Genomic DNA, 15,771 nt, shown 5'->3' on the forward strand with positions numbered 1-15,771 from the left:
CCTCAAACAGGGAAAACTTACATTAAACCAATTTGCTGGAGGTCACAAGGGATACATACGAGAGATAAAAACAATAATTCTCCAGCTATTCTAAATTTCTAAATGGAAATAACAAACTAGTTTGGACATGTGCAATATGAAACTGCCTTATGAAATGGAGAGGAAATATGTACCTAATGAAGTTTTATCACTAATTGCACATAATCTTTGGAATATTATGATATATGTCATTATTAGATCCCAATTCCTGTAATTAGCTAGAAAAGATGGCTTTGCTAATTACAGTCTCACAAATTGAAATTAGTTCCTGTAGGTCACATTGCATTACATTTTAATAATGAAATGGTTTTATATTATTTTCACTAGGACCTGGATATTATTATTGGAATTTTATGTATGAGCAATGCAATGAAAGCACACAGTGGTGGAGACATGGAGCAAAGCTCATGCTTCCAAAACCCAAAAATACACAAAGATACTTTACAGTTTCTTGAACTGGGCCTCTTTCTCAGCTATTTTAACATTGAAATCTAGACCTGATATTATCAGGAGAGTTTCACAAGTATAAATAAATACAGCCCCTACTGACGCTAGGTAACTATTTTTGCCAGCTTCTCAAATAACTGGGCATTCAGCTAACTAAAGGCATTTTAACTGTCCACCTGCCCAGTTCTGGCCTTTCATCGAGCAGTGATGAGTATATATGCCACACACTTTATTTTATTTAGAGATACAGCACGGAAACAAGCCCTCCCAGCCCAGCAAACCCACTCAACCCCATTATACTCATGTGACCAATTAATCAACTAACCCATACATCTTTGGAATGTGGGAGGAAGTCAGAACATCCAGAGGAACCCCACATGGTTACAGGAAGAAACTCCTTAGAGACTGCAGCAGAATAGAACCCGTGTCTCTGGAGCTGTAATAATATTAAACTATTACATCACCATGCCACCTTTTTTTAAAAAACTACAAAAATTTATTTACACAAAATACACATTAATACAACATCAAGTATTTACAAGACAGTGAACAATTTCAAATTAAAATGCCATTATTACTGTCTATTCCCTGGGGGGGGGCACACCATTCCCAGAAATCCCCTACTCTACCCGTCGTAACCACAAGCTCCCTCTCCAAGGCCACTTGGGCACTAGGTACCCCTGGAAGAGGAGCAAGCAGTCAGCCCTGGCACCCATGAAGAGCTATCTTGGCTAGGCCCAAGAGCAAGCCCACTAGTAAATCCAACCAGCAACCCACCCCCTTCTGTACTGGGTACCTATATATGAGCCACCCTGTATTAGGCCAGAGAAGTATCAATTCTCAAGACCAAATGGGAAGAGGAGTTCTAACAAATCTAACTGATTCAAAACAAATGAAGCAAGCCTTGAAAAAACTTTTAACTAGATTCACTTGGTTAAATTATTTATACATGTAACCGAATTTGTGCTTGCCTACTCATTTGGTTTGACCATTCTGCACTTACAACATATGCAAAAATTCAGTTGAAGCAATGAATCAGTTGTTGAGGCTTGTAGGGTCAGTAATGATACCCACCCATCTCAATAAGCTGTTGGGGAAGGAGTCTGGGAGGTTCTTTGGGAAAACTGATTTCAACTAGTCGAATGATTTCAAGTTCCCTGGTCCCAATCATTTATTTTCACCATGGATGTCTCGTCTCTATACACCCCCATCCCCACCAGGAAGACCTCAAAGCTCTGCTTCTTTCTGGACACTAGACTCAACCAATTCCCCACCACCACCGCTCTCTATCTGGCAGAACTTGTCCCCACTCTCTATAATTTCTCCTTCAGATCCTCTCACTTCCTTTAAACAAAAGGTGTAGCCATTGGCACGCGCAAAGGACCAGTTATGCCTGCCTTTTTGTTGGATACGTGGAACGATCTATGTTCCAAGCCTACACCAGTATCACTCCCCAACTTTTCCTACGCTACATTGACGACTGCATGTGTGCTACTTCCTGCACCAAAGCGGAGCTAATCAACTTAATCAACATTTCCCCCAACTTCCACCCTGCCCTTAAATTTACCTGGTCCATTTCTAAGACCTTCCTCCACTTTCTCAATCTCTGTCTGTCTCTGGAGACAGCTTACCTACTGATGTCTGTTATAATCCCACGGACTCTCACAGCTACCTGGACTATATCTCTTCCCACCCTGTTACTTGTAAAAACACTATCCCCTTCTCTCAGTTTCTCTGCTCTCAGGATGAGGCTGTTTATTCCAGAACTAAGATGTCCTCCATCCTCAAAGAAAGGAACTTCCCCCATCATCAACACATCTCTTCTATTTCAAGCACATCTGCCTGAACCCCATCCTCCTGCACCCTACCAGGGATAGGATTCCATTTTTCCTCACTACCACCCACCAGCCTCTGCATTCAGCACATAATTCTCCCAACTTCTGCTATCTCCAATGGGATTCAACCACCAAGTACACCTTTCCCTCCCCACCCCCCTTGCTTTCTGCAGGGATCGCTCACGACGTGACTCCCTTGTCCATTTGTCCCACCTCACTGATCTCCCTCCTGGCTCTTATACTTGCAAGCGGAACAACTGCTACACCTGCCCTTGCACCTCCTCCCTCGCTACCATTCAAGGCCCCAAACAGTCCTTCCAGTGAGTTTTTTTGAGGTTGTTTCCTGTATCCGGTGCGCTTGGTGTGGCCTCCTGTATATTGGTGAGACCCGACATAGTTTGAGAGACCGCTTCGCCAAGCACCTGACAGACGGAGTGCAGAAAAAGCAGGATCCAATGCCCATTCCCATTCCATGGTCTCCTTTACTGTTGCGATGAGGCCACACTCAGGTTGGAGGAGCAACACCTTATATTCAGTCTGGGTAGCCTCTAACCTGATGGCATGAACAGCAATTTCTTGATCTTCTGATAATGCCCCCACTTCAACATTCCCATTTTTCCCCTCTCACCTACCTGCCCATCACCTCACTCTGGTGTTTCTCCTCCTTGCCTTTCTTCCCTGAACTTCTGTCCTCTCCTATCAGAGTTGCCTTTCTCTAGCCCTGTATCTCTTTCACCTATCAACTTCCCAGTTCTTTATTTCACCCATCACCTTGTGGTTCTTCTCCCCTCTCCCCACCTTCTTACTCTGACTTCTCGTCTTTTTTTTTCTCCAGTCCTGATGAAGGGTCTCAGCCCGAAACTTCGACTGTTTACTCTTTTTCTATAGAAGCTGCTTGGCCTGCTGAGTTCCTCTAGCATTTTGTGTTTTGCTTGGATTTCCAGCATCTGCGGAATTTCTCGTTTGTGATTCAACTAGTCATACCTTGACTGCAATAGCTTTCATATTGCCCAAGAGGTTACACAGAAAGGTTAGTAACTAATTAGCTTAATGAAGCTCTAATCTTGATATTTTGAAATGTTTTATGTTTGTACTGGATAGATGGGTTCCATGGGCTCAGCAAATAAAGGGAATAGCAGTAGTTAGATCCAGTGGGCAAACATTTCTGTGGTTCAAGGTCAGATAAGATGCTTTCTCCCTTCACCTCTGTGCAATCCTTCAGTCTCATTCAGCATACACAGCCACATCTGCTACGTGGATATTCAGGAACACAACTCTCCGGAATTTTAACACTACTCTCCTTAGTGTGCTGATTTTATCTACTACAAAGCAGTTCTAGGCTTTATCTCTGAAAATATACATCCACCCTCCACCTCACATCCCTTTCACTAACATGATGACCATTGTATCCAAGCTTGGAACTGTAACATATAAAAGAAATGAAGCTAACAGATTGAAACTTTAATGGGAGAAGTCAGAGAATGGTACTGGAGGATTGCTTTTCTGAGTGGGGGCCTGTGACTAGTGGTGTGCCACAGGGATCAGTGCTGGGTCCATTGTTATTTGTCATCTATATCAATGATCTGGATGATCATGTGGTAAAATGGATCAGCAAATTTGCTGATGATACAAAGATTGGAGGTGTAGTGGACAGTGAGGAAGGTTTTCAATGCTTGCAGAGGGATCTGGACCAGCTGGAAAAATGGGCTGAAAAAAGGCAGATGGAGTTTAATACAGAAAATTGTGAGGTATTGCACTTTGGAAGGAAAAATCAAGGTAGAGCAAATCAAGGTAAATGGCAGGGTACTGAGGAGTGCAGTAGAACAGAGGGATCTGGGAATACAGATACAAAATTCCCAAAAAGTGGCGTCTCAGGAAGATAGGGTAGTAAAGAGAGCTTTTGGTACATTGGCCTTTATAAATCAAAGTATTGAGTATACTTGAGTATATATAAGAGTTGGAATGTTATGGTGAGGTTGTATAAGGCATTGGTAAGGCTGAATTTGGAGTATTGTGTGCAGTTTTGGTCACCGAATTACAGGAAGGATATTAAGGTTGAAAGAGTGCAGAGAAGGTTTACAAGGATGTTGCTGGAATTGAGAAACTGAGTTACAGAGGAAGGTTGAATAGGTTAGGACTTTATTCCCAGGAGTGTAGAAGAATGAAGGGAGATTTGATAGAGGTATATAAAATTATGATGGGTATAGATAGAGTGAATGCAAGCAGGCTTTTTCCACTGAGGCTAGGGGAGAAAAAAACCCAAGGACATGGGTTAAGGGTGAAGGAGGAAAAGTTTAAAGGGAACATGGGGGGGGGGGGCTTCTTCACACAGAGTGGTGGGAGTGTGGAATGAGCTGCCAGATGAAGTGGTAAGTGCGGGCTCACTTTTAACATTTAAGAAAAACTTGGACAGGTACATGGATGAGAGGGGTATGGAGGGATATGGGCCAGGTGCAGGTCAGTGGGACTAGACAGAAAAATGGTTCGGCACGGCCAAGGGCCAAAAGGCCTGTTTCTGTGCTGTAATGTTCTATGGTTATCTGACAAGTCCTAATGGGACCAATGCCAAGCTAAGTGCAGCAGCATCATGGGCACATAGAATCAATCAGTATTCACAAGGAAAGCACAAATTATACACAATTTCTACAAAGTTCAGTCAATTTTAGTATCAAAATACAGGTACGTCCCCATTTACAATCTTGAGATTCATTTTCTTGTAAGCATACTCAGCAAAACTATAGAACAGTAACAATAATAGGATCAATGAAAGATTAACCAAAGTGCAGAAGACAACAAATTGCAAATATAAATCAAGTTCAATTATTATTTAACCATACATGGAGACAGCCCAATGGAACAGCATTCCCATTCATTAAAGAGCAATAAATAATGAGACACAAGATAACGAGATTGAGTCCTTAAAAGTGAGATCTTTGGTTGTGGGAACATTTCCAATGGGGGAAGTGAGTATACGTTCCTCTTTTTGCAAGAGACTGATGGCTGAGGGGTAGTAACTGTTCTTGAACCTGATGGTGCAAATCCTGAGGCCCTTGCACCTTCTACCTCATGGCAGCAGTGATAAAAAGAGCATGGCCTGGGTGGCGAGGATCTCTGCTTTCCTACAACAGTGTAGAAATATACTCAATGGTTTAGAGGGATTTACCAATGATGTAAATTCACTATCTTTTTTAGGATTTTCCATTCCAAGGCATTGGTGCTTCCATACCTGCAGTGATACAGCCAGTCAATACACTCTCCACTACACATCTATAAAATTCGTCAATGTTTTAGATGTCATACCGAATCTCTGCAGCCTCCTAAAGAAGAAGACAGGCTGTCATCCTTTTTTTGCAACTGTGCTGATTACACACTTCAGGAGAGGGAAACCAGACGTCCATCAGAGGAGCAGAGGATCAGTAACTTTAGGTTCCCGGGTGTCATTATCTCAGAGGACCCTTTATATAAATATAATTGTGAAGAAAGCACAACTCCACCTCTACTTCCACAGGAGTCTATGGAAATTCAGCATGTCATCGAAACCTTGGCAAATTTCTACAGATGTGTGGTGGAAACGGTGCTGACTGGCAACATTATCGCCTGGTTTGGGAACACCAATGCCTTTGAGCAGAAAATTCTACAAAAGGTTGTGGATTCAACCCAGAACACAGGTAAAACTCACCCAATCACTGAGCACATCTACAGGAAACGTTGCAATAGAAAAGCAGCATCCAAAGACCCTCACCACCCAGGCCTCCTTTCCTGGCTCCTTTCCTACTGCCATCATCAAGTAGATGCTACAGATGCCATGGGTCTTGCACCACCAGGTTAAAGAACAGTTACTACCCCTCAGCCATCAGGCTCTTGAACAAAAGGGGTAACTACACTCAAGGACTAATTCATCTTGTTATTTCAAGCTTGTTATTTATTTACATCTGCATTTGCACAGTTTATTGTCTATTGATCTTGTTTACAGTTACTGTTTTATAGATTTGCTAAGTATAGCTGCAGAAAAAGAGTCTTAGGGTTGTATGTGGTGACATGCATGTACTTTGATAATAAATTTTACTTTGAATGCGCTGGGTGCTGGACAGATTCTCTGAAATAGTAATACCAGGAATTTGAAGTTGCAAAACCAGTCCACTTCTGATTCCCTGATGAGGACTGGCTCATGGACCTTTGGTTTCCGTTTCTAGAACTCTCTAATCAGTTCCTTGGTCTTACGACATTGAGTCAAAGGTTGTTCTGACACCACTTAGCCAGATTTTCAAACTCCCTCCTCTATCCGATTCATCGCCACCTTTGATTCAGCCAACGGCAGTGGTGTCATCTGCAAACTTTAATATGACATTGGAACTATGCTTAGCCACATGGACAAAGCTGTTAAGAAAGCAGAGCAGGGGTCTATGCACACAGACTTGTATTGCACCTGTGCTGATGGAGATTGTGGAGATGTTGTTACCAATCCAAACTATTGCCAAAGTTCTGACAGTCAAAGCGAGCACTGAAGGCATAGAACTCATCTGGAAGTGAAGCCCTGCTGTCTCCCATGTCACCTGATTTAACTTTGTAGGAGGTGACAGCACTCCAGTCTTGCCACAGCAATTGAGCAATCCCTCATTGACTCAAGTGTGGTCCAGAATTTCCAATTTGTTCATGAGATGACATTCCAGAGATCAGACCTGCAACTCTTGTAGCTTTCATGGTCTCCAAACTTGAATGCCTCTGATCTGGCCCTCAGCAGATTTTGGATCTCATGGTTCATCCATGAGATCACAATTAGAAAATAAAGCAAACCCATTTCAGTGCAAAGTAACAAAAAAAGTCATAGCGCTGCTTTACTAAAGTGCCTCTGGTTTTGCTGGTTGATTCAAGAACCAAATAGGTGAAGGGAAGTAGATGTTCTTCAACTTGCTGGTGTGGGACTTCAGGCTTCTCTCCTCTATCCTGCGGGTAGCTGTGAGAATTAGGCACAGCCTGGATGGTGAGGATCTTTGATGATGGATGTTGTCTTTTTGAAGCAGCACATGATATATTGGGCTAACTCCACTCTTTGCAGTTTCTTACATGCCTGTACATTCCAACTGCTATGCAAGACAATGATGCAACCAGGCAGAATACTTTCAAAAGTACATCTGCTGTAGTTTGTTAGCGTTCAGTGACAAGCCAAACCTCCATAACCACCCAAGTAAAGGCACAATAGCAAGCCTTAAAAAATGCACGGCCCAGCACATGTTATCCGATAGGCTTTTGAACCAGAGGGGATAATTTTGCTCACTTGAACCATAAACTGTTTCCATAAAACATGGCCTCACTTTCAAGAACTCTTCATGTTCTCAATGTTTATTGCTCATTTATTATTAAGTTTGTATTGGCACAGTTTGTTCTTGGTTTTTCATTGATGCTATTGTGTTGAACTTTTTAAAAATTGTTTTCAATTAGAAATGTTAAAACATGGTGAATTTAGCAGGTCTGGGTCTATGAAAAACGATTTCTTCAAATGAGGCAATTCAGTACAAGAGAGCTAATCTACAACTGAAAGCTAGATCGCTCAAGAAATCTAAGGAAATACTTTCTTCACACAAAGATAAATGGGAGTTTGGAGCAGCAATTCTAAGAAGACTGCACACGCTTGCTCAATTAAAACTAGAGACAGAAAATTTGGTTTCAAGGCACTTGACAGTTAGGAAACTGAATTTGAGAGACAGATCATTTGTGATCTGAATTGTAGAATAAATTCAAGTATTGTAACATACTGGGATAGGCTAACATTTGTACAGACTCCCACATGACTGCCCAAAGCTTATCAATACAGTGACAGCAGAGAGATTGGATAATTTATTCTGCTGAGTAAGCCATCTGAATCATATGAGGACAGTAGAAGGCAAGAAATCAAATAGGCCTGCTCACTTGCACAGCAAGCCCTCAGCAGAAAATTTCTGCCTGCAGTTATTGAGGAGGATTTCATCTTCTTCAATCTTCAGTATTTCTATGATTCGTGGTGAATAAATTACTCACATGATACAGTTTCATGCACACATACAAAAAGAGAATTGAACATCAGGGAATGTTATTAAAATCTTATATCAAAAATGATTAAATACTACAAATGGATATAAAATAAATTTTAATGCAAGATTTTAATTAGATTCACTTCCTTAAAATCACCCTAATTGATGTCTTAGTCATATGCAACAGTGCTAAAACCACAAAGAGCTACCAAAGAGATGATATTTAATTAATCAAGCATTCATGGCTGGTGGAAGGAGCAATGAACATTAGCATGTTAAATCAAATCTCTTGCAGAAGAACCAGAAGTAACATGAGAATTTTCTCCCCACTCAGGTGGTTAGCATCAGGAATATACTCCTAGGAGGAACTGGTTCAACCCCACATTCAAAAAGGAACTAGGAAGTACTCTACTGAAAACGAAAAGTACAGCACTCCATGGAGAAGTGTTCAGGGACTGGGGCAATTAGATTTCTTGTGCACAAAGCCAGCACAGACCCTTAACACCAAATCCAGTTCTGGTTTGATCCTGAGACAAATTATGCCAGGTTACTGATTATTTCCCTTCCACAGAAGGACGAAGAAATGAGAGAGGCTGACCTTTATTATTCCCAATTCTGCTGGCATTCCTGAAATATAGGACAGTACTTTGGCAAAGGCTTACATTCACTTCAAGCTAAATATTAACGCATACAAAGGAAATTACCAAAGTATCTTTGAAATCTCCTTTTCCTGATTTACAACCTCATCTTCTTGCAGGCAGCCACAAAATAAAGGAACACAGTAGAACCCGTTCGGCGGAAAACCCCACACAAGACCAAACATTTAAAAGTGTGGCGGATAAAAAAGAACAAATCACACAAACAATAAAATGTAAACAAATATAATTAACTGCAGAGCCCCCAAAAGTGAGTCGTCAGAACTGTATCAATGGTAACAGGTTGTAGCTGCAGTCAGTTCAGCGCTGAAGCACCCCAATTAAATAGTTAAAGAAATGGAACATAAGGAACATGAACTGCAGAGTCCCTGAAAGCGAGTCCACAACTGCACATTCACCGCTGAGACGATTCATGACAACTGTTCAATCCATTTCTGCAGTCATCATCTGAAATCTACACCATTAAAATTTATTAACTGTTGGCTCAGCCAGGTACACGAATTAGCTGCCCAAAGCTTTACAAAGCTGTTCTGTGGACAGGGCCTGTTTTGTCACCCAAGTGACGCCATTTGTGATAACAGTGTCTTGCTACAACTATTGGAAGCTACTTATTTTGGTAAGTTCTATCCCGCTGATCCCAACATGCCTGAACTTCAACTGCAGGTCAGCAATTTTATGGCCATAGCCTTAGGAGGTTACAAATCTTCGGTTCAGTTAAATGAGAATGTCTACAAAACATTATATAGTTCCAATAGATGAAGGCCAAATACAACATTGAGAAATTAAGAGATGGCCTCAGCATCATGGTGTTGTGAAACTAGCTGAGCAACTAATCACATTGATTAATTTTTATTTAATTTATTTTTTACAGGCAGCAAGCCACACAAAAAACCTTACAGAACATCAAATAACTATCATATAAAATAAAGTAAAAGCTGAAATACAATAACATTTTAATAAATACTTTTACTGCAAAATGTTTGCTAATAACACCCATGGGTACCAAGTTGTGACCTATGAGGTTGCCAAGCAATTTAATGGCTCAGTAAGCCATTAAAACACAGTAAAACCGCATACAACTAAATGTAACTTCATGCCTTTTTAGGGTTCTTTACACCGATTATTTCATAAATAGCCAAATTTTGCATTGCTTCACTGATTTAGCAAATTATATAGAAGAAAATTCACAGAAGAAAGCCACACTACATGCCACATCAAGGAATCACTGAGAGCAACTTCGGTATTTCCACATTTAACAAATCGTGCGCAATCTACAACTTGCTGCTGAGCTACTTCCATTTGAAAAATGAGTACCGACTGTCTTCACTTTAAATTCTAGGTCACTGTTCTTTTTGTGGCTTAGTGGAGAACGACGTGCAAGAGCACCAAATGAGCTAGGAGCTGGAAGTCATGAAGTGGTAGCAGTTGGATAAATTCGGAAGAAAACAAACTGCCTACAAATTGGGGAAAAAAAAGTTGTTAATCATCTTAAAGAGCATTAGAGGGTCAAACGCAACAATTTCATCACAACACAGGAAAGGAACACAAGTCGTGTGTATAGAAGGCATGCGATTTAAACTTGATAATTATAGAACATCTACTAAATGTTGCCAATGGCTGGCTGATAGACAAGATCTTCATTATAAAGAGATAAAATAGGAATGAACAGAGGATGATTCAGAGTTACTGGAAGAATAAATCAACAAGTGCAAATTACAAATGGGCACAGAATGGATCAACAGGAAACCACACTGACTTGTTTGAAAAAATGCACAACACTGGGTTAAATGCCATATTTTAGTGTGTTTTCATGTACAGGCTTATAATCACTGTTCCCTCTAAGCTGAGCGGGTGCGCTGTAGCTGAAATGCTCCCTTGCACATAGCCTTTGTGTGGCGCGACTGGAATTCTCTTTCATATACTGTCAATAAAATTTTGAGATCTATAATACCCTATAATTAAAGGTGTTGATAAATAAAATCCACAACATTTCTAAATACTAAATATATGACTTTCACTTTGAAACATTTTAGGACTTCACTATATTTGCATTGTCAGAGTTTCAAGTTACAATGGCACTGTTGCAGTTTGTAACAATAAACACAGAATGGAAATTGGTAGTTCATTGTTAATAAGCTTCCAGCCCACTGAACACTGATGCCATCTGATCAAATTATTTTATTTTTGCCATTGTGCCTGTCAGTTGTTTTGACAACCTAACATCATTTACTCATGTGGTGAGCTGTGCTTTGTGTTCACTTGATATGCATATTGCAAAATTATTTTATGTCCTCAAGCAACACACACAAAGTGCTGGAGGAACTCAGCAGGTCAGGCAGCATCCATAGAATCGACATCTCAGGCCACAATATTTCTTCAGGACTGAGAAGGAATGGGGAAGACAACAGAATGAAAAGGTGGAGGGTAGCCAGAAAATGATGGGTTGGGTTCGGGAAGGTCAAGGGCTGGAGAGGAAGAAAGCTGATAGGGGAGCAGAGCAAACCATAGGAGAAAGGGAAGGACAAGGGGACCAAGGGGAAGTGATGGGCTGGTGAGAAGAGGTAAAAGGTTGGAGGGGAATAGAGGAGGCAGCAGGGGGGTGTTTTTTTAAAACCTGAAGGAGAAGTTAGTGTTCATACTATCAGACTGGAAGTTACCCAGACAGAATACAAGGTGCTGCTCCTCGACCCTCATCTTGGCACGGAGGCCATAGATCGACATGTCACAACGGGAATAGGAATTAACATGTTTGGCCACCTGGAAGTTCCACTTGTGGCAGATGGAGCGGTAGTGTTCAACGAAGCGGTCTCCCTATTTACCATTGGGGACCGAGGCGGAGGAGGCACCATCAGAAGCACCGGACTCAATAGATCCCAGCAGATTCGCAGGTGAAGTGTTGCTTCACCTGCAAGGACATTTTGGGACCCTGAATGGAGGTGAGTGAGGTGCATGGTTAGGTATAGCACTTATGCCACTTGCCGGGAGGGGAAGAGAGAGACTAGTGGGGAGGGACAAATAGACTAAGGAACTGGAGATGGAGTGATCCTGTGGAAAGTGGAGTGGGAAAGTAAAAGTGTTTAGCCGTGGAATCCCCTTGGAGATGGCAAAAGTTGCAGAGGCTGATGGGGTCGTAGATAAGGACAAGAGGAACTCTTATCACTACTGAGGCAGCAGGAAGATGGGGTGACTACAGATGATCAGGAAATGCGGGTGAGGGAAGCCCTGTTAGGTTCCGTGCAGTGCTCAGATCATTTACAAATTTCCTGCTCACAGCAATGGTTGGTCTCTGCAGCCATAAAAAAAAGAGGGAACATTGTTTATAATATTTGTGAATTGACCCATAACAAGCTCTTCAAGCAAATAGTATTCTTGATAATCTGGACCATGCAGAAATATTTAACCATATTGTCTAAGTACCCAAAATTTCAATAATTATCATTTTAAATCTCAACTGCTCACACTGATGAAGCTAATCCAGATAGCAAGAGGTTTCTTTTAAACCTCTTTCAAATCATAATGGCATTTAAACTTTGTGCACTATAAATCACAGGTTGTCCTCCACAAACTAAAAATAGAAATGCACAAACAGAATATTGAGCAGAAAGCAAGTTACACAAACTCAACATTTACTTCCAGTGGACTGTATATTAACACACCCATTCTCTGAAATACCACAGATCTCTTGCATACACATGAATAGGTCTCTGCATTCTGCTGGCAAAATGAATGGAAGACTACCAAAATACATAAACGTGCGCTTCATCATTTAAACACATAATGATGAATCACATGAAAACATAAACAACATTTCCAAAAAGATTCATTATACTATCTAGAGTTTAACAGTTCTACTTTATTCATTTAGAAGATCCAGTTTCTATATGCAATATATTTACAAACAGTACCAGCAAACTCAATAATGGAAAGAATTAAAAAGTCATCTATATTTGCTATGTACATTTAGTTGACTGTTTATAGTTTTATTTTTTCCAAATAATAATTCAATTTGTTATTGTGTGCCATTTATTATTTTCCCCATATGCTCACATATAGGGAAAACAGAAATTTTTGTCCAGATATTAAAAGCAGAGTGCAGGAAATTATCCCCACAGATTACATTGCTTGCTGCAGGGGATAAGAATAGCTCTGTAGAGAACACCCATGCTACAACATGGGAAAACAAGTAGAGGACTGTAGCAGATCGGGCTTGGAAGGATTGGAACAAATAGATACAGCATACCATCATAAGTATTTATTTCCATTTGACCAAAAACAATTTTATTAACATGGTTGGATTAAGAAAAAAATTAAAAAGTACGAATAGTGTGCGTCAATAAAGTGCTTAAATTCCAGCCACTAGAAGTCAGTATAGGAACTTCGAAAATTCCAAAATAGCTGTTAAGAAAGGGGATTGTACTCATCACACATTCATATACAATGTTTTTAATGTGTTCTCAAAAATTGGATATATCCCTTGCTTTTGATCATATTAACAATAGGCTTGTTCAGACTGCTACAATGACTCATATTATATTCTGTGTAACATTGCATACAATCAAATTTTAGAAAAATACCACTTCAATATTTTCAAATAAAATCTATAACTTGTTCCATTCTTCAACCTTAAACAATTTTATATTACATAATCCAAATACTATTCATATCAATGAATAGTAGAAATTAATTTTAATAATAAATTCCAAAGAATTACTTGCTGATATCAAAATCCTTATAGCACATACTGTAGTTAGATTTAACAAGACCAGTGTAAAAGGCTTTTCTTGTACTCAGCATCATAAGAATTATTTCTGTCATTGCTGTGGCCATGTTCAGAGAATGCTTAAAGATGTGAACACAAAAACCTGCAGACAAAAAATGAACTAGAGTACTGAGTCTTATTTTTCCATAGCCCTGGCATCAATACGACATTCTTCAGTTAAGTTTGTTATTCTGGTTTCAGTTCATTGAAATATTACCAAATAGAAAAAAATCTCAACTTCCTTTGAGAATCCCATTACAAGCCATGTTTTATTGGATAGAGAGCAGATACAAATTAGTTTTGGGCTTGAACACATAATAATATCCACATTGCCTGGATTTAAGATCATCGTCATGCACATTAGCAAAAGCAATGGCATATTATGCACATTCATGAAGATGTGCTACAGCCATTAGGCTTACAGCATTAGTATATAGGAATTTCTGCTCCTGCATCCCCATTAGAAGGGTTAAGGGAACCCAGTATAAAATTGGAGGCATATGGGAGTTCTCCAGGTTAGGCGAATGATGGTAAAGCCCATCCTTTCGAGAACAGGACCAGGTCTCACAACTCCAGGTTCAGAACAGTTATTACCCCTCAACTATGAAGCTCTTGAGGGGATACCTTCACTCACCTCAACACTGAAATGCTCCCAGAAACTATGGACACAATTTCAATGACTCTTCAACTTATGTTCTCAATATTTATCGTTTCTTTATTAAGTTTCTTTTTCTCTTCTTGTATTTGCAATTTGTTGTCTTTTGCACATTGGTTGTTTGTCCATTTTTTTGTGTTCGATATTTTATGGATTCTCTCGTGCTTCTTTGTATTTACTGTGAATGCCCACAAGAAAATGAATCTCAGGATAGTATATAGTGACATATACAGTATGTACCTTGAACAGCTTGCAAACTGAAGAGGAAATTAAGACAGCCACAAAAAATATGCAGAATTGGAGAACTCATCATATTTCCCTTTCCCAAAACTAGGAGCTACATCCTATAACTACATCCACAACATAGAACAGTAGCTTGTTGAGATGGGCAATGTTTGACACCTTCCAAATCTGCAAAGGTCACTACAAGAACACACTCAACCACTGATAACCTTTCAGCAGAGCAGATGGGTAAAATAGAAATAGAACCATCTCTTACTTGCTGTCAATACAGCACCAACCAGGTAATTCTGATTGACAAGAACCCAGATAAGAACATACAGAGGAAGGCAACACAGATAAGATTGATGAGAAGTAAGCCAAGGCATGTATTAGGCTGAAGGATCTCAAGTTGAGGTTAACCATTTAGAGATAGGAAAGAAAATATTTAAAAAATAACAAGAAATCACTGCAGAAATATTTACTCAATATCATAATATTACTAGATGCAACTTTCATGACACAGCATGACTGGTAACATTGCAGTGTGATTATCCAATAATAAAATACTCTGGAGGAACAGGTTAATTATAAGTAAACACCAAGACAGCTGGACAGTGTGCCAGCGTTAAGTGCTCAAGTTTTGACATAACGATGAAGTTTGTAATGCATAAATTTGAAATTTACTTCAATTTCTCAAAGTATAGTATTTACTAAAATATTTCAAGTACATTAAAAGTTCAGTGTAAAATTAAATTTGTTAAGCAGAATTGTTGTATAAAGTAAACAGAGTTAATGATGAATATAGCATGGACGTGTATTATTGCAATAACTTAACAATACAACATAAAAATCATTGTGAACATTTCCCTGAAGTATAGATAGAACATGGACACAGAGGATTATACAGTATATTGATTTCCATATAAACTTTATGACTATACCACAGAAATGAAAAATTTGTGGCAGATTGAACTTGAGAGATTGCAAAAATCCATAATTAAATATTTTTATAATACGATGATCTTTTAGTAACACTTGGCCAAGCTACTGAAATCTCCTTGTTGAATTTCTCCTCGGTAGGTCAGTAATCATGTTCACAAATGGGGTATTACATTTCATGACATCCATTCGACTGTACAATGTGACAGCA

At 39.7% G+C, this 15,771-nt stretch overlaps 1 protein-coding gene across 4 annotated transcripts in view; it reads right to left on the minus strand.

The window, feature by feature from the left end:
* Positions 1–15,771, minus strand: part of LOC140733532 (kelch-like protein 29) — a 431,638-nt gene that overhangs the window by 409,474 nt on the left and 6,393 nt on the right. The gene's annotated exons all lie outside the window — the stretch shown is intronic.

Source organism: Hemitrygon akajei, chromosome 9, assembly GCF_048418815.1.
Source record: "Hemitrygon akajei chromosome 9, sHemAka1.3, whole genome shotgun sequence".
Classification (NCBI taxonomy): domain Eukaryota; kingdom Metazoa; phylum Chordata; class Chondrichthyes; order Myliobatiformes; family Dasyatidae; genus Hemitrygon; species Hemitrygon akajei.